Source organism: Panthera uncia (assembly GCF_023721935.1).
Source record: "Panthera uncia isolate 11264 chromosome A1 unlocalized genomic scaffold, Puncia_PCG_1.0 HiC_scaffold_17, whole genome shotgun sequence".
Classification (NCBI taxonomy): Eukaryota; Metazoa; Chordata; class Mammalia; order Carnivora; family Felidae; genus Panthera; species Panthera uncia.
In genome coordinates this window covers 35,464,086-35,484,341 of record NW_026057577.1, presented here as the reverse complement: position 1 = coordinate 35,484,341, position 20,256 = coordinate 35,464,086, and positions in this window count along the sequence as shown.

Sequence of the window (20,256 nt, the reverse complement as noted above, 5' to 3'; positions counted from 1 at the left end):
AGACTTCATATTTGATTGACTTCCTAATTTTATACTTTAGATAAAAATTGCAGTTTGTTTATTAATCTTTGTTCTTGATTACCAGTTGTCATTTGACTCTATAGCATAATAGAGGACTGGCCATTCTCCCTCATCATTAAGTCAGAGTTGAAACATCTGATCATTATTAGAGGCTTTATAGACATAATGGCTCCATAGCAGTTCCATGCCCAGAAAAAAATCAAAAACTCTTTGAAAGTCATGAGATTTTGAACAATGTGGTGACCGCACTTTGCTGCTGTACTTATTTTGCATTTGAATTTTTAAATTCCTTTGCTAGGACTAAAAGTACAAAAAAATACCAAATTTTAAGTCACTTTTAAACTAAGATTAAAGAGTATATGCTAATTAGGTGGCGCTATTATCTGGTAATGAAAGTGGCCATTGTGTATAAAAAATATGAACTATTCTTTCAAAATCAAATTCCATCTGTAATACATCATATTCAGGTGCTTGTTTTTATTTCAGCTTTCTATAGTCTCAACGTCTTAAGTGTTTCCAGGTAATATACTGTAATGGAAATTTTATCAGCTTCAATTTATCACCAAAATACTGTCTTTAATGCTTTTCCACCTTTACTGGTGTTGTTAGTATAAAATTATATTTATTTAGCTAAAACATACACATATATATGGGTTGTCAGTGATACTGTTTGAAGAATTATTTATCTTGGTGAAAAACAATAAAACAATATTTCAAAATTCATGCAGTTGAGGGTTTTTGAATTGAGTGGCTTTTTAAAAATTATTTATTTATTTATTTTCGAGAGAGAGAGAGAGACAACACGAGTGTGGGAGAGGCAGAGAGAGGAAGAGAGAGAATCCCATGCAGGCACCATGCCATCAGCACAGAGCCTGACATGGGTCTTGGTCCCACGAACTGTGAGCTCATGACCTGAGCTGAAATCAAGAATCAGATTCTTAACCGACTGAGCCACCCAGTTGCCCAAATTAAATGCTTTTGAAAAGAGATTACTTAATTCTTTAAAATCAGCTCATCACTTAAATATATTTCACAGAGATTGGAGTTTTTGTTCATTCAGGTAAGGGAAGGTTTAGATGGCAAAGTCAACTTTTTCTTAGCAAATCAACCTTTACCCACAACAATACTGCTACATGTATAATCCTTACTTAAAAGTACAGTGCAGCAAAGTAGGAAAGGTTCTTTTTATAAGAACAGAGATAAATATGCATGCCAAACAAAAGGTCACATAATATATATGGAAGAAATGCAATAAATATGCATGGCAAACCAAAAATTCACATAATCTGCATGGATGTAAAATGAAAGGTAAAATCCTCCCACGTAGAGATTTCCCTTTGAAAAAGTGAATAAGTATATTGATTGAGTAAATTTCTAGAAATATAATTGCTGGGTCAAGTAATATGGACATTTAGATTTTGACACATATTCCCTAGCTTCCCCCTGAAGAGTTTGTATCAATTGAGAGCCCTATCAACAGGGTGTAAGATGGCCTATTTCTCTACACTCTTGACCACATTGTATGTTATTTAGCATTTTTATCTTTGTCAATCTGATAGGTGAAAAATGACATTCTTTTAACTGTCTTATCTTTGAGTAAGCTAAATATCTTTTCATGTTTATAAGCCATTTAAGTTTCTTTTTTTTTATAAACTGAAAGTCCTTAACTTTCTCCTTTTCCCTTTTTCTTTGATTCATCTTCATTTCTTGATTTTTAAGAGCAATTTTAAATATTAAAAAAACTACTTTTTATCATATATGCTGAAAGTAGTTATCCCAGTTTGCTCTAGATTCTGCCTTGCAATTTTTTTTTTTAATTTGTATAGATTTAAACTTATCATTTATTTCCTGTCTGGCCTTTGTGTTCAGTATCTTGCTGAGGAAGGACTTCACCATTTTAAGATTTTCTTCTCTAGTTTTCTTCTAGTATTTTGTCATTTCATCCTTTAAGTATATAAATATTTAAATCTGAGCTGTCTAATGGAAGGAATGACACAGTCTTATTTTTTTTCCCAAAATGGTTGTTAGTTATTTCAGAAACACTTATTTGTGTAATTGGTATTTTCTTCTCCAGTTTGAAAAGTCTTCCCTTATTATATATTAAATATCCATGAGTCTTCTTGGATAGTTAAGCTTATTTCTAGATTCTGCCATTTATTGTTTTGTCTATTCATGCCAGAACACTGATTAAAGGCTGTAGTTTTTAATTTTAATGTACTTTCAAACCAGCTTGTCAAGTTCTGAAAAATAGAGCTCAAGCAAGCAAAAGAGAGAGACAGAGAAAGGAACCTTAGTATTGTGGTCAAGATCACTTTTTTGATCAATTTAGAGTAAATTAATATCCTTATGGTATTAACTTTTCTACTCAAGCTGATGGTATGGTTTCTATTTACTCAAGTTTTCTTCATAGAAATAGAGTTTTAAAGTTTTCTCTATGTATCTTAAGCATTGTTTTTTGCTAAGCTTATTTCAGATATTTTACATTTTTATTTTTGTAAATGGGATATGCCTGATTCTTAGGGGACTATAAATGGTTCTTCTTGTAGCAAGTTATATCCACTATTTATTAACATTTTTTGTAGGCTACTGAAGTCTATCAAATTAATTTTTGGCATCTTTACAAAAATAGTCAAATGGCTTTTTTTCCCTTGACCTATTATTATCGTGAATTGTATTAATAGATTTATTGAACCATCCTTGAATTACTTGCATAGAGTAGAATATATTATGCTGTAAATGTCCTGCTTGGTTCTATTTGCTGGTGTTTTAGTTGAGAGCAGTCTCAAGTTTTCAGAATAAGCAAGAGCTGCCACATCTGTTTCATTCTCTGCTTTATACCTAGCACATACTACCAAGCCCTGTGTGTGAAGCAGAAAAAATTCTCAATAAATATTTGTGAAAAGCAGGGCGGTTCCATGAGTCACTCGATTTAATTTTCTCTTAACTCTTCTGGTCTGTTCTAGAAAGAGAATCCATGAGTAAGAGCAGTATAAAGGTCAACGAGTTGGTCATGTGAGGATGCATCCAGGTCCTCTGAAAAATTCTTTTTGTGTTCACATGATTTTTTTGATTGCTCATAACCTTTTTGGGTCCATTCTTCCCTGTTTTGACTAGACATGTTTTCCATCTTGAGCAATCTTCCAGACATCAGAAAAGACATCTCTGACACAAGCCTAAGTTTTCAGAACAAGCTGTTTTGCATTACTATGAGGCACGGCTAGGATGTCTGACCAAACCCATGTGAAGCTGAAAGCAGAGCTTGAGCCGGACCTGGCAAATGACTGTGTTGGCTCCATGGCCACAACTTAATTGGCATAGCTAAATTACCTGGCCAGGGCTCCAGGCAGTGGCCCAGGGCCCCACCAGTATAATTCCTGTAGGCGCCTTTCTTTCTTTCTCTCTTACCCAGCAATGGCAAATGAAATCCTGTACTTTTGTGGCTCTGTGAGTATTGCCATGAGTCTCTCTGAAGAGCTCAATGGCCTGGGTGTGCAGACCAAGTCTTTAAATAAAGACACATGTGAAAAACCACAAGGGTAGAAGAAAGATATGAACAAAGGTCCTTTTTACCATAATAGCTGTGATGATGATGCTACAGATGAGCATTGACTATGACCAATCTGCTCACCTACACTCAATCAGATACTCCTTCAATTTCTTGTCTACCATTATGTTTCTTTTCCAAACTTTACACATGGTGTCTTCTTACATTCACAAAATTGACCCAAAATCTTGCAAAACTTCCACATATCTCCTTTTTCCTTTTCCTCACATCCCATACTTCTATCTAACTGGCCTCTTTTGGTGTTCCTATGGCCACTTATAACAACTGTTTGATTTCAGGCAATACCCATGAAGGTTGTACCCAAACACATTCAGTTACACTGATTGTCCCGTTGACAATACTATTTCCAATTTGATTTACTATTCTTGATTTAATAAATGGCAACTTTAAAGAAATCAGATCAAAAGAGTAGCTTATTGGCTTTCACATCAACTCTCTCATAGCTGGTAAAGGATCAGTTCCTACTGCTCACTAAATGAATAGGTTATTTGATAGCCTAGTTCCATGCTAATTTTCCTACTTAGGTAGAGAACCACACAAATTCTAGGACAAGTACCTTTATAATCTAGAATATTCTTGAGTCCAACTGCGTCAATGTCAATTTGTGAATTTGAGAGTCTTTGCCTTTCTCTATAAAGATCAAAATGAAATGCATGATTGAATTAGTTATTGGGATAATTAAAGGCGAAAATGACTCTTAACACAGAATATTCTGATAAACTGGTGAATTCAGAGACAATCAAAGTTATTTGATCTTTAAAACTATACTTTTGGACAAGAATTATCTGCTTTGTTCGTGTGGATCATGTTAGCTACAAGGTTCCCAACTTTTGGCTTCACTTTGTGGTACAGACTTGGCATGGGACTACTTAGTATTCTTTCCCCAACATATTCATTTTAAGCAGGAACTACAACCAGCAGATGATCCCTATTGAATTGCTCCTGCTTCAAAGATGAGGTTTTGCTGTACAGTGCCAACTCTCACTTTTTCCATATTACATAATTCTCTGTTCCCCAGAATTTCCATGCTGCCATGATATAAGTGGAACCAGGAGTGTGGTTTGGTTAATGCTTTGTGTTGATATTGATGGACTACGAAAAGCAGGTTCCTTATTGCCTGGCAACCAAGGAAAGTACCTCAGCCTACTGAACTCAGTATGGGTACCACTTGCACAAATGCAGCTCCATCACTGACTGGATTATTGTTGCCTTATTCCTGATGATCCCCAGTCATATTTAGTGCCTTCAGCCTACCCTGATGAAGCTTCTGATCGAAAGTAATGCTGTGCTGTTTTTCCCCTTTATAGTCTGAAGTTTCATCATAAAACCAGTGCCATAAATGAATCCAAAAGTCCTTATCTAATAATTCTATTGTCAATGGATCTTGGACGAGACAGTTTAGAGTCACTGATGGAGAATGAGAGACCATTTGCTCATCCTCCTCGATATGTAGATGCAGTATTAAAATGTACTTGGTGCAGTATTTTTTTTACCATCAATTACCTTTTACAATTTGCATAAAAGTTAAGTTTCCACAAGAACAATTAACTTTCTTACTTTGTGCTAAGCACTTAATATATATTACCCATTTTAATCATCGTAACAGTACGAGGAAAATATTAATATTATCCCCATGTTTAGATAGGAAAGCTGAAATTCAGTGAGATTTTGCTGTTAAGACAAAACTTCAAAGGTAGTTAAGTAAGTAACAGAGTGTGGATCAAATGCAGATTTACTAAATTGTAACACGTATGTACATTAGACCGCCTCAGGAGATTAAGAACCAATGCCACAAATAATATACTTATTTCTAAAAATACATCCTTTTCCCCAAATCAAAATAATTAGCAAAATGACCATCTTTCAAAATTTTCAGCTCCGAATGACCACTCACAATGATAAAACATTAGAACGTGTCAGGTCTCTGAGTAAACTAGAAGCAGATGATGGACCTCTGGTGCTATATTGATCACTTCAAAAGGAAGTCAAAGAAAATGACCTAATGGGGATTCAATTTTATTTAATAATCGTTAGAGTAATATTACTGAGTGTTTACAATGTACCTATTCATCAGAAACAGGCTTCTCTGATATAGCAACTTTGTTATCCACATTTCAGCTCAATTAACTGGAATTCTACTGGAAGGAAACAAACTCAGCAGCTTTTTCTGTTACATTGTTAATAAGCAATGAGATGAGGATTTTAAACCCGAGGTTGTCCAACTCAAAGGACGGCCTTTGGGTGTTTTTGGATTTACAAATCACAAAAGAAAATAAAAACTACTGGCAGGACAGTTTGACATTCGACAAAGAGAGAACCTTCTTAACACTCTTGCATTACCTGTGTAGCCACAAGCTGTTGCTAATAATCAAAACAATTATAATCGTGACCATAGGGGTTAACATTGGCCAGCTGTTTTACTGTCTGGTTACCTGGCCCACTGCTAAGCACTTGGCACATATCATCATTGCCTTGGAGTCTCACAGCCACCCTGGGTTGCATGTACCAGTACTATCCCCATTGTATAGCTGAGGAGCATAAATTGCCCCAGTACACATGGAGTTGAGCTAGCAACCAGGTCAAGTTCAAACCCCAGCTTTCAACTTTGACACTCACCAGTCCTGCCCTCAGTCTACCTAAGTGTGAGGATATTTTTGGCTCTTTCTACTACCGAAAAGACACTTCTCTCCCAAGAATACTTTAGTCTGTGTGGACCCACCTTGGCACTGGGCACTATTTCGGGATAGAGGGTAAGTGAGAGAGAGTATGTCTCTGTGGACAGGCAGCAGTCAGAGGGGTAGCCCACACTTGTTCGCATTAACCAAGGAGGGATGAATTAACCTTGGGCAATGGGATAACTTTCTCCAAGGCCCTGAGACGAGAGAGACTTAGAGCCAGTGGGAAAGAGGGAGTTTTACAGCCTGCTGTCTGCCCAATCCATCTGCAAGACACAAGTTGGCAGGCACTCCCCTGATGTGGCTAAGTGGTGCCAAATACAATATCCAAACTGTGCAGCAACACTAGCTGAGCATAGTTAATGCTCTTGCAAACCATTACAGTTTGAAGTGGAATGAAAATTATCCTGGGAACACTTGCTCTGTTACCGTGAAATCATTTGTGGTTGACTCACTGAAGGAGGCTTGAAGGTCCCAGAGTTACATGACCAAAACTTACGTTTCAATTTTTCTGTCCCTGCTGACCCAAGGTGAGAGAACAGAGTGACAAAAGGTGACATTACATCCCAGGAGCCAGGGGCCAGAGAAGGCCCTTTGTTACGTTGTTGATCCGGGAGAAGGGTAGCCAGATAGCCAAGCTGATTAAAATTGTTTGATAGAAAGCCATAAGTGGTTTCTGGGTGAGACCTAAGGAACTCCCTTATTAGTTCAGTGTACAAAGTTCAGTGCTGAGGTTTGGTAACATTTGTTTTGTTGCTCTAAGAATTGTTATGCTCATTTCTGGATTCTTATTTGTTCAAGACCAGTAGTTTCAAGGGAACTTCTCAGTTCATAGGCGCTCCTGAGAGATGCTTACAGGGCACCTTTGGGGCTGGGGGTGCAGGAGTGGGGCTCCAGGCAGGCTCCTGCTACACCCACAGCAGCAAGCCCCTTCTGGTTCCTGTGTTTTATGAAATGGGGTCCTGTTGGGAAATAGCCGTTGTTATACCACCACCTTTCTTTCAGGGAGTACCCTGGTTTTCTTCTAGAAGTCTAACATTCTTTGTCCATATGTCTTGGGTGATATGGACTTCTCTACCAGATGCAGGTGCAGGGATGTACAAGACTCTAGCTTAACCAACCAGTCTCTGATTCATCTCATCTGACAGGCAGCCCAGGGAAGGGCACTTGACCTAGCTGGGGCAATGACACTGAACTTGCTCAAGTCCTGATCTAGCCCCACTCCTTTCCAGCTCACGGATAGGCCCTGAGCCACAGGTTCCTCATCTGTAACCTAGGCATGATGCTATTTATGTCTAGAAAGGTGCCTGGCAGGCGGTATACATTTTATAAAACATGAGCTATTGTTTGTGAAACCAGGATCACCATCTATTGCTCAGTTTTATTAGATCCTTCCTAATTTTCCACTGAACAGCCACCCTACATGCCCTCTACAACTTCCCCTCTCTGAAATGAAGATAGCAGCAGTTTCCTCCTTCTCAAGCCGATTATGTCTCCACCCACCGAAAACCCTATCCAGTTCGCTTTCATTTCTCTTCTCCTCCTTCTCATTCCCATTCTTCACTCTGTGTGCCGGAGGGTACCCGGAGAATGTTTGCCTTCGGCTGGCCAGTTGATGCTCACGATACCACATTGCCCAGTGTGATGGTTCTCCATCATTTTGATGCCCCCTCTACCTCAAGATAAAATATTCCTTTTGTAGCCTCATCTTGCAGGTATAACCACAGTTGGGTACATTGCCCATTTCCCTGGCCAAAATTCCAGCTCTTTCCAGTGTTTCCTTTGCTTCAGTTCACTTCAGTTTTGCCCTCTGCACATTTTCCAAAGCTCCTCCCACTGATCTTTTTATTCCTTAGTTGATGGCCTTTAGTACTTCCCTGCCTCACAGAGGCATACAAGGCAGAGAAAAACAGAAACCCTTTCAGAAAAAAGGGCTCCCTATGTGTTGCAGCTCTCTGAGGATATGATGCTTAATATCCTGACAAAGGAAGAGGCAGGTAGAGAGAGGAATGCATCTGAATATGAGACAAGAAAAAGGAGACAGGTCTTTGAGCCTGGGAAGAGGAAAAGCCAGATGGCCATTCGAGAGCCAGAATCCAGTCACTCATAGGCCCCACCCCGAGGAGGTGGTGGGATGTAGAAGGGGTAGGCTACCTGGTTCCCCTGGGGAGGCTGATGCTGAGCAAAGATTCTCCAACCTTGGCAGAGTTCCCATGCCAGGGATGGAGCAGGACAGTGCAGAGACTTTAAGAGAACTCCAGGCCTGGATGGTGAGGATGTCAGCAGCAAGCATGATGAGTTGGTGACAGCATATGAATTTAGTCTCTTGTGTTACCCAAGGAGGGGAGGGCCTGGACAATGAGTAACGTTAGCCTCCCTGCCACGCTGGCTGCGAGGAGCCAGACTTTAACTGAAATAAAGCACAGGCAAGAGATGCGGCCTTGCATACAGCTTGTACACTAAAACGTGCCCTGAGGATTGGTACCCGTGTGTCGGCACCTGCAGCTGAGTGTGAGGTACCAGTATGTGAGTGCATTTCAGCGAAGGTCTGCATCGGTGAAGGCGCCAGCCAGGAGCGTGGATACACAGAGCCTCTCTAAGGTAACACATTTTTGTCGGAGGTCCTGGGGTTAGCTTTCAATGTGGGTAGGAGTGCCAATAGCCAAAATACGTCCTTTTGGGGAAAAAAAAATCACTTCCCTACCCCCAGGAAATTCACTCAACATCATCTATCTGGAATTCTATGAAGCCAAACCCACCAATCAATGTCAAAATCAGAATGAGAGGAAACTTTCTGAAGAAACACCCTCCCATCCTCTCACATCATAGGTGAAAAATGGCTGGCTTTGTTTTCTTTGCTTGTGAAGGTGCAAAAAAAAAAAAAAAGGGCAGATCGTGATGCTTAGTCTCAAGTATCCTCATTTCCAGATGCCTTTATAGTTCCCAAGTTGTCCCATCAAACTGAGTTACAACCCTATTAAAATGCCACACTCAATATTTTTTGTCTAATCCCCTAATACTCCAATCCCTGGCTGTCAGCAGACACATCAGGAAACTCCCCTGCCCAGAGGATTCGGTTTCGGTTTGTTTTGGCCAGGGAAAGAAAGCACTAAAGAGAAGGGGAAAGATGCAGAAAGGCCGGGAGGCAGTGGGGAATCACAAGCCTTATTCATTCAGGCAGTCTCTTCAGTGACTGGCCCTTCGGGTCGCTGGCAGGCAGGCATTTTGAAGGGGAGATGTGACCGGACTGAGAGAGCACCCATTAGCCACCAAGCGAAGGAAATGAAACCTGGTAACCTCGGCTTCTCACCGAGGAGAGGGGGAAGGTGGCCCTAGGGTAACTCGACCCAACAGATCCTGCCCAAGGACAATTATGGAACGCAAATATTTATAAATCCCATGGTTGTCTAATGCTCTTCAGAGCGCTAAACACACACACTGAGTCCCCACACCAAGATGAATGAGTTCTGCCTCTTAAATGCCCTGACCAGCAAGGACAAAAGGAAAGAAACTGTCAGATAAGGGTCATTTTCTCCGTCTTTTGATTATAAATCTCTGTAAACAGGCATTGTTTTCTGGTCCCAGTGTCTTCCTAATGGAGGCAGGTGGCTTTGTATATGGGGAGTTACCAATGTTCTGGTGGCTCTACCCTCCGCCCTCCCCAACCGTTATCTTAGGAAGGGATTTGAAGGGGAGCAAGAGGAGGAAGGGAAAAGGAGTAGACATTTCTTTCTTTCTTTTTTTAATGTTTCTTTATTTTGAGAGAGAGAGAGACAGAGTTGGGGAGGTTGCAGAGAGACAGGGAGAGAGAGCTCCAGGCAGGCTCTGTCCTGTCAGTGCAGAGCCTGATGCAGGGCTCAATCCCATGAATCATGAGATCATGACCTGAGCCCAAATCAAGAGCCGGATGCCTAACAGACTGAACCTCCCAGGGGCCCCAGGCGTAGACATTTCTACTAGATGTTGTCTTTCACTGTATACCTTCTCTAAAGGCACAGCATACATTTCAGCCCTGTGCTTGTCCCACATGATGTCTGGCCCTCTGCCTGACAAATGTGAGTGGGGTGGTGAAGGGCACCAGATGGGGTTAAAACAGAGGCCAGGTGGTGCTGCTCTGTGGGAAAAGACAGCCAGCCTGGCTTTCCTCTGAGCACCACATTTCCTTTTTTTTTTTTTTTTTGGAAAGGAAATACAGAATATTTTAAAAAATTTTTTAATGTTTATCTCTTTTTGAGAGAGAGAGAGAAACAGAGCACGAATGGAGGAGGAGCAGAGAGGGAGACATGGAATCCAAAGCAGGCTCCAGGCTCTGAGTTCTCAGTGCAGAGCCCGATGTGGGGCTTGAACTTACAATCTGAGATCGTGAGCTGAGCCAAAGTCAGACATGTAACCAACTGAGCCACCCAGGCGCCCCAAGGAAATACAGAATATTAAGAAGTCTGAATAATTAAGGATTTATCAAAGGGACAAAGGTGATCCATATTAGGTAATATGTGGCTAAAAACTACAGGAATTAATAACGTGGCTAGTAGGTACTCTGGAATTACTAGGATATTTCTTTTCTGATCAAATGGAAGTGGGGAACGAGTTGAAAATCGCCCAGGAGTCTCGAGTAGGAATCCTGAATGGGCAGCAGGAGCTCACCTGTTGTGTACCCAAGTAGGGAGGAGATAAAATGAAAGCTGGGGAAAATACCTCCCTGGAACACCTGGCCACACAAACGGGAAAACGTGACAAACTGTGGCTCCTTCCAGAAGCTACAAATGTAAAAATATTAAATGCTGAAAGCAAATGAAATCGGTTCCTGAGCTCATTGACAAGGTGCAGAATGGGTGATTGTCTGTCACATGCTGTAATTGTTATAATTGCTTGTGGCAATTATGTTGCCACATCCTGTCCACCACATCTCCCCTAAGGTCTCTGGCAACAATGCTGTCTTGCTAGCCTGTTCTCTAACTTGCCTTGCATATTGATGCACCCAGATCCAGTATGCATTAGAAACCGTGTCATCATAAAATAAGAGAGGTTGGGATAATTGAGGATAGGAGTCAGGAAAAGTTGTATGAGCGGAGTCAGACTGCTTAAAAAAAAAAAAAAAAAAAAAAAACTCTCAGGATTGACAGCCAAGTAGTTAGCTGGCTTGATGGGATCAAAGTATAATATTTGACTCAAGAAGTGGCTGAAGTATGGTCCTGGACCAACAACATCAGCATCAGCTGGGAAATGGGATAGAAATGCAAATTATCCAGTCTCTTGGCCCCACCCCCCATTGAATTAGAAACTGGGGGTGGAGCTCACAATGTATGCTTCAACAAACCCTCCTCACCCCCATTGATTTGGATGCCAGCTGATGTTTGAGAATCAAAGGACCAAGGACTGAAACTGATGAAGGAATACCACACAACGTCACTCCTTATGTGTTTTCAGGGGGCCCTTGTTCTAGTGATGATTCTTTTGTTAAGCAGACCAACCCTTCTCTTTTGAAAGTGTCTTCAGAGACTAGGTCCAGAGTGGATCTTGTTTCTTTATTTGTTTCCTTCTTTGGATCATTCTTTCCAAAAAGCCAAATCACACATGTCTTTTGTCAGGTTTTCAAACTCAACCTCAGAGGACAAAGCTTTCACATTGAGAGTGTTCAAAGGAATGTGCTTAAGGAGATTATTTCAGACAGGTTTACTGTGACTTTGCGCTCATTGTGCCCCTGTCTCTTCTCACTATTTTTTAAATATAGCACACATCTGGAACAGTCTGAGAATGTGGCTCTTCTAGGTAGGATAGGGCGCAAGTACAGAAGAACAAAGGGTAAACTGATAGACTACAGGAGACAACAGATTGTAGATCAGAGGCCATGTGCACCAAGAAATAGATGGATAAAGTTTCCAGCGCTGCTCAACTTGCATGATTTGGATTCTAAGGGTATTTTGACAGTGATGGGCCATGAAACAGCTGCCATATCCCAACAGAGACAGAGATGTGAAGTGGGGGCAAAATATCACTGAGAGCTAATGGGGTAGTTTGGGGAGCAAGATATCACCCAGGCTAATTCTGCAAATTCCACTCCAGCTTTCCCATTTGGCCATCACAGTGTTTTCCAGTGAAATGTAACCTGTGCATAAATAACGTATGGGAAATATTGAGACTGTAATGACCTAAGGCATCCCCATACCATGCAAGTCAGGCAGTATGGCTGGATTTAAATGTAACTCAGAGATGTTTGCACAAAGCTCCCGTTAAAGCAATCATAATTGCCAATTTTTTAAAACCTCCTCATGTGGCTGTCCCTCTCCATTTTTGTAATAGAATAAGTATCAAGAAGGACAAAGGGAAGGGCACCTGGGTGGCTTAGTAGGTTAAGCATCCGACTCTTAACTTTGGCTCGGGTCATGATCTCATAGTTCATGAGTTCGAACCCCGCATTGGGACTCTTGGGATTCTGTCTCCCTCTCTCTCTGCCTCTCCCCTGCTAGCTCTCTATCTTTCTCAAAGTAAATAAAAATAAAAACTTAAAAAAAAAAAAGAGAAAGAAATAAAAGATAAGAACAGCAAAGGGAGAGGTTTGTGTTCTGATACTGACCAGATTTAACTAATTTCTTTGATAGTCCATGATTTACATATTCACCAAAACTTCCAGTAATGTAAATTTTATATTTCCCATGTCCCTATTTCTTATTGTAGAATGTTGTTAGTAAATGTTATTCTAAATCAATTACTTAGGGAAATAGAATTTTTGCAAAAAAGGAACAACCAAAAAGCCATTGGTAACACCTCATTCTATTCCACCCTGAGGAACCTCTGCCAGGATTAGTAAAGAGAGCAAATGCAAATTTGATCTGCCTGTCTGAATGATTAGACACTGGATTGGTAGGAAATGTGTTCAGCTCAACTGATAGCAAACTGATCATCATTTAAACACATAAAGATATGTTTATCTCTCATCTCCATTCACAGAGAAGCAATTTGCAGTCAGAAGTTTTCCTTCAAGGATTTAGATTTTTCTGTCTTCCTCATCCACCATCCTTGGCTTTTGCCTTTTGGCCTCGTGATAGCAACAGAGCTGTACCTCCCACATTGTATCCGTGTCTCAGGCAAAAGAAGAGAAAGTTCAAGCAGACTTCTGGTTACGTCTCATTGCCAGAACTGTCACATGGCCATATCTGGCTGGAAGGGAGGCTAGAAAACCAGGGTTTTAGCATTTTAGACCTCTAAAGGAAAAAAGGAAAATGGGTCAACAAATCTAGAGTATATTATTACAGACATCATAATAAATAACAGAACTCTGGATTAATAGGTCCTAACATGTTTCAGCAAACATCATCAAGGGTTTTCTCCAGTTATAGGTTCATACAAGCAACTAATCATGATACAATGTGATAAAGACTCAATGCCAGGTGTGTAATTAGAGCCTTGTGTTTTGCTGGAGGGGCTCAGGGAAGCTCCAGTGCTTGTCAGGCTTTAATGGGATTTTGTTAAAATGCAGGCTTAGGATTCAGTGGATCCAGGGTAGGACCTGAAATTCTGTATTTACAGCAGGCTCCAAGGAGATGCCAGTGCTGTTGGCCCATGGCACACACCATAAAATAAATAAAGATGTAGGTCACAGTTAAACAGGGTCTTAACATAAGTAGGAATTCACCAAGTGGAGAAAAGAGAAGGGGGCACCTAAGACTAGGGAATAGTGTGCAAAATGCATGCGCACATCCTCATTTATGCAGTTCTTTGCCATACTGTATGTATACGTGTGTATGTGTCTGTGTGTGTGTACACACACACACACATATATATATATGAACTATATATATATACATATATATATATGTATGTATATATATGTAGTTTCTGTGACCTTTCCTTTGGTCATTTATGTTGTGATCTATGATGCAGGTTTGGCCCATTATGACCATTGAAAGACATGCAGTATTATTATTCCTGAAGCTGTCCAAGAAAACAAAGAAAGAGTACCATGTAAGATCTTAAAAGGTGAACTTCACTTCTTGAGTCACATCAAGAACTGGTCAAGGGCACAAACTATATAGATCATCTCTTAAATGTTATAAAACTAATCATAGTATAACTGTGGCTTGGGATGATTGACCAATAATTGTGTGACCCATGGCCTAGGAGAAACTATGGCCAGAGGGATGTCGTGCTTCAAAGCTTTTGAGAAAATCTGAGGAGTCACTGCCAGTGCATGATGCCAGACATACCTCTCTGGGGAGACCATATTGAAACGACCGCGTGTGCGGATGGTTCAAGTAGCATTTCCATTTCCAGAAACTCATCCTCGACACTAAATGAGGAATGATACTATGGGGCACATTTAGAGACTAGCAAGTAGTTTTGATGTTTTGGAGCACAGGACAAGAGCGGAAGAGTGGTGGTAGACGAGGCTATTCTCGCGTCAGAATTAGATCAGCTTAGCCATGCTAAGTTCCATATTACCCTACAGGCTAGGGGAAACCATCAAAGTTCTTAGACAATGGAAAAACAAAGTCACATTTGAGCTTTAGTGGGATAATTTTGTTGACTTTTCAGTGGAGAGATGCAGGGAGAGTAGAGCAGCTAAACTGGAGATAGGGTAGAAGGAGAGGTGGGGGGGAGAGGAAAGATGAGACCCTGAACCTGAGCAGTGATCATAGCAAGTAAGAAAAGGAGCAAGATATAATAGTCATGTCAAAGGTAGGCTCACTAGCCCAGACTAAACTTTAAGGTGTGGGGCTTAGGGAAAAAGAGAAGTTGAAGATGACCTTGAGACCAGAGAAGTTTGGACTTGTGTGTGTATTTTAATTAATTAACTAATTAATTAATTAAAATTCACATTTGAAGTCCTGCAGTCATTCACATTCCCTTTATACCCATCTGCCTTATTCTTGGCCGCATCGTGTATCTTTGACACCTGCCAGAGACTGAAATCTTTTGAGATTGAGCACAAGAGGTTTTAGCTTGGCCAACAGGATGAATGATAGATAGTGCCTCTAACTGAGAGAGTTAATACAGGAGAGGAGCTGGTCTGTAGAACAAAGGTAATTCAGTCTATAGCTTCACCAATAAAAAGGAGAGAATGGTTTGGCACTCATAGATTGAGAACTAGCCTGAACCTTGATTCACTTTTTCTGTGACCTTGAGCCAGTTCCCTTGGCCTTCCAGTAGCTATAAAGTAGAAGAAAACATCCACCACCCTGTGAATAGCTCCCCAAAGCCACTAGGCTCAAAACACTGATTCTGGCCAGTACACATTAATCAGTGTCCTCCCTCCCTCCTTGTAGACATCTTTACAAGCCCTCATTTCCCTGCACACTCAGCTCTCTAGACTCAGAAAATATGTGTTGGTAACCGGGACTCAGGGTGCTTCCCCAGAGCAATGCTGCCCTGTGGAATCAAACCTGAGAGGGGAAAATAACAAGTCAGTGTATCACATTTCTCTGGGACCCACCATCCGATTCCCAGTATGCAAGAATTTTTAGAAAAAGTTCAGTGTTTATTTTCATGGTTGCACTATAGACCTCTGGAAATACCACAGATAACCACAGCACCAATAACTACTTAATTTATTACATTTGTACATGCAGATGGAAAGAAACCAATCTTGGCATAAAGACAACTATAAACAAATGTAAATTACAAATCAGACAGTCAAATTGCAAATGGGAGTAGAGAAGATTCAAAATCTACCTTACGTTTTTCCATTTCCATGCAGCATTGTTATAAAATCTTTTTATTTTTTCCCCCACTAATATGAAGTCCCCCTTCAGTTAATGAGCTTTTGTTTTTTCCTCCTTATACATTCATGTAAAAAAAAAAGAAAAACAGGCATGGTTCTAGGCTCTGGGTATGCAAAGATCAAATAAAACTTGCCCCTAGTCAAATCATTAGTTAATCCTGTGCCTTGGGCAAAGTTTAGTTGTAAAAAAGAAATTTTTAATGGATGAGTAAATGGACTAATTTAACCTATTAAATGTCTCAAACTCTTTTTTGAAGAGTAAGGGGCGGGGTGGGGGGGGGAGAGGAGAGCTTGCTCTTTTTAATGAGGAATTGTGACTAAACAATACTGAAGATGGAAAAAAACCAGATTCTCTACTTTGTATCTTTTTAATCATTCCTTTGGTCCCTGATTATCTCAAATATGTGTTTATTTCCTCAAACTGGATGATCTTGATTCTATCAAATGTCTAAATTTAAATACCTAAACTAGAAGCCAAGAGGTAGTATTTTCCTTCCAAGAGGCACAGCTACTGTTTCTCTCTACCCGCTAACGAGTAGCCTCAGTAGATTTAGCTAAATTCATGGGCTTCTATTCGAAATCAGAACAGTGAAATCACTGTTTCCAGCTTCCTGAGACTCTAAACCTGGTTCAAGTGACTATTTTCACTTAGATCAATGCAAAAACCATCCGAATGGTGTCTGTACATCTTCTCTTGCCTCATCCATTCCATTCTCCACACCATGAGCAAAGTGGTCTTTTGAAAGCACAAGCTAATTATATTGACTCTGTGCCTAAAATATTCCCATTGCTCTCGGGATAAAGACATGAATACATAATGTGGTCTTATACCCAGTGAGATAAACCCATCCTCATGTATCCAGAATCAGCCTCTACCACACTTTCCCCCCTATAATTGGCTGTTCTTGCCCCACATATCTCTATTTGAAGCAATCATCATAGGTGTAATTTTTGGTATTTTTAAATTCCTTGATGACTTGATAATAAACAACAAGAAGGCAGTGACTATCTCTTAAGGCTCCTAGTTATATCCCTAGTGGCTAGCATCAGAGCCTCACACATGAAAGACGTTAATACATATCCATTGTGGGGCATGTGGGTGACTCAGTTGGTTAAGTGTCTGACTCTTACTTCGGCTCAGGTCATGATCTCATGGTTTGTGAGTTTAAGCCCTGCGTTGGGTTCAGTGCTGACACTGCAGAGCCTGCTTGGGATTCTATCTCTCTCCCTGTCTCTCTTTGTCTCCCCACTTGTTCTCTCCTTCTCTTTCAAAACAAATTAATTAATTAAAAAAAATAGTATATATATCCATTGCATGAGTGAAAGAATATATGACCAAATGATCTATTGTTAATCACATGGTACTGATTTTAGTAGTCAAAAACTTATTTCAGGGATGAAAACTGTATTTTGTTTAATTTTACAGTAGATATTACCTTCAAAGTATTTCAAGTCTTCGAGGGTAGATATTCAAAGTGGTCATTGAAAGTATTTGTATTTCTCCCATTCCAGAATGGAGGGAGAGAAAAACATAGTTATGATCTACTATCTCTGAAATTCTCTGTGACTGTCTGCATTTGAATGAATCTTTTCATCTTTAGAAAGAAAGTTTTGTCTGCAGAAATCATAAATGTTTTATAGAGTCAATCATTTTACAAATCATATTGTAGAAAACACTCTTGCTTCCTTCAATTTCATTTACGTATTGGCCCACCTTTCATAGTCCAATGCTTATGATACTAAACATTCTGCTACAAAGATGAATAAGATATCCAGCAAGGAGTGACGAACTCTTAAATAATACATAGAATAAAGATTGTAATATAAATGGATGCAAGTCTTAAATGAGGAGAGACTGATATGATACAAGAGTTTAGAAACTTATTCTGAGGTTTATGTGGCCAGAAAATCAAAGAAGTTTATCATACTTGGCCAGATGCTATTAATACTCAATGGAAAAGAATATCCTTTATTTTGTGTTCCTAATTAAACATTGTATCCAATTATGGGGCACCAGCGTGGCTTGGTTAAGCATCTGATTCTGGATTTTGGCTCAGGTCATGATCTCACCGTTTGTGAGTTTAAGCCCTGCATCTGTCTCTGTGCTAATAGTGCAGGGCCTGCTTCGAATTCCCCCTCCCTCCCTCTGTCTCTGCCTCTCCCCTGCTGGTTCGTTCTCTCTCTCTCTCTCTCTCTCTCTCTCTCTCTCTCTCTCTCTCAAATAAATAAACTTTAAAAACAGCAACAACAAAAGCATTGTACCAATTAAAATTTGCCCTGAATGAGAACTTGCTTTACCATTGCTTTCTATGTAACTACTGTTGCTCTTGAATGATTTTCCTCATCTCTGATCCTTGGCTCCTGTTACCAACTCTGTCTCTGGCCTTTTCCTTCAAATAAGCTTCCAGTAGCCAACCTTGCCTACTCTGACACTTGTGCCTCCTGGACCATGAATAGAACCAGTCGATGAACTCTCTGCCTGTCCTCTTATCCACCCATTCCTTCCACATGATTTGTATATGCTTGTCATCTAGGTAGGGAAACAGACATGAACACAAGTAAACTGCTACACCAGAAAAATGAAACAGTGTTGTATGAGAAAGCACAGAGCTCGCACTTAAGAACATGGGCTCTAAAATAAGGAGACTGAGTTCACATCCTGGTGCTATCTCCTATTAGCTGGATGTAATGAAGCAAGTTTCTTAACCTCATCAGTAAATTGGAATAATAATGCCTATATCTTGAAGCTATAGCAAGTGTTAAATGAAGACATTTATGTAAGATGGTTAACACTGTCCAGTACATAGTAGACACACAATACGTGATAATCCTGACCGTGATGCATGAAAGGACCATAAACACATGTATCAAATGCTGCAGGAAATCAGACCAAGGTATGTCTGATTCTGTTTAAGAAGGGGCTCACAATGGGGCACCTGGGTGGCTCACTCGGTTAAGCATCCGACTTCGGCTCAGGTCATGATCTCACGGTTTGTGAGTTCGAGCCCCGTGTCGGGCTCTGTGCTAACAGCTCAGAGCCTGGAGCCTGTTTCGGATTCCGTGTCTCCCTCTCTCTCTGCCCCTCCCCTGCTCATGCTCTGTCTCTCTCAAAAACAAATAAACATTAAAAAAAATTTTTAAAACAGAAGGGGTTCACTGAGAGAAATATTTGAGCTGGATCTGGAAGGATAGAAAGAAGCAAGGAGGTAGATTGGGAGATTTATTTCAGAGGAGAGAAATATCATAAACTGAAAATAAAAGGTAAATTTAAGGCTTAAGAGTGTACAGAAGAAATAAACGATAAGCTAGCTTGAATCTTGGGCTCAGCTATGGATGATAGGAAAGAATCTGAATTAGATCTTGGAGATTTACCCAGACTGGCTTTCAATTAATGACATAAACTGTGTTAAAAGTGATGTGTGTATAAAGTATATGCAATTAACAGCTTGGACATCATGAAATGGGGCCTTTATTAAAGGCTCACCCTCTTCTTTTCAGACATTTATATGGAGACCTCTAAGTGTTTCATGATGGTGTTTATCAGCTACTTCTCTTGTTGAAAACTCCTCTTACCATTTTTTTAATCCAAGTGCACATTTTCAGGATCTAACCAAAAATTCAGATCCAAGTCATGATTTCTCTCTTTGCTTAGAGGCTACATTGCTCATCTGCACCTAGCAAGGGAAGCTCTTGAAAACTCTTACAAAACATGTTTTTGGTCATTACAGTGGAATCGAAAATTCTCCTAAAAGCTTGCCTTTTTGTGTCAGTGTCTGTCTCTGTCTTCCCACCCCTTCTTAATCTCTTTGTCAGTTCAGCTTCTTTTATGATGGACACCCTCACTTGTGAGACTTTGAGTAATTTGGTATTTTGCCTATGATTGTTTTTAGCCCCACATACTCTATAAATCACCCAATACTTTCTATTTCATTAGTACCAAGCTGACACTTGAGAAACGTGGTTTGCTATTTTATTTTCCTCTCCCATTATTCATCCAGCCCCTCCATATGTATTTTTCTTACACATAAACCCAGTACTAAAAATACACATCAGTTGAAGGTTCTGCCAAAATACTTCATGAATGAGTAATACAACTTACCCGAGACCAGAAGAAGTGTGGGGGTCCTAAAATAAATCCCTTTGAAATGAATGAACCAATTTGTCTGGAACCTGACTTCATTAAGACATTATGAATAGCTATGTGGGATACAAAGTCAGCGGTTGATATGAGGCTCAGCATACACGACACGTCAGCCTCCAAGAATTGGCTTCTCTCC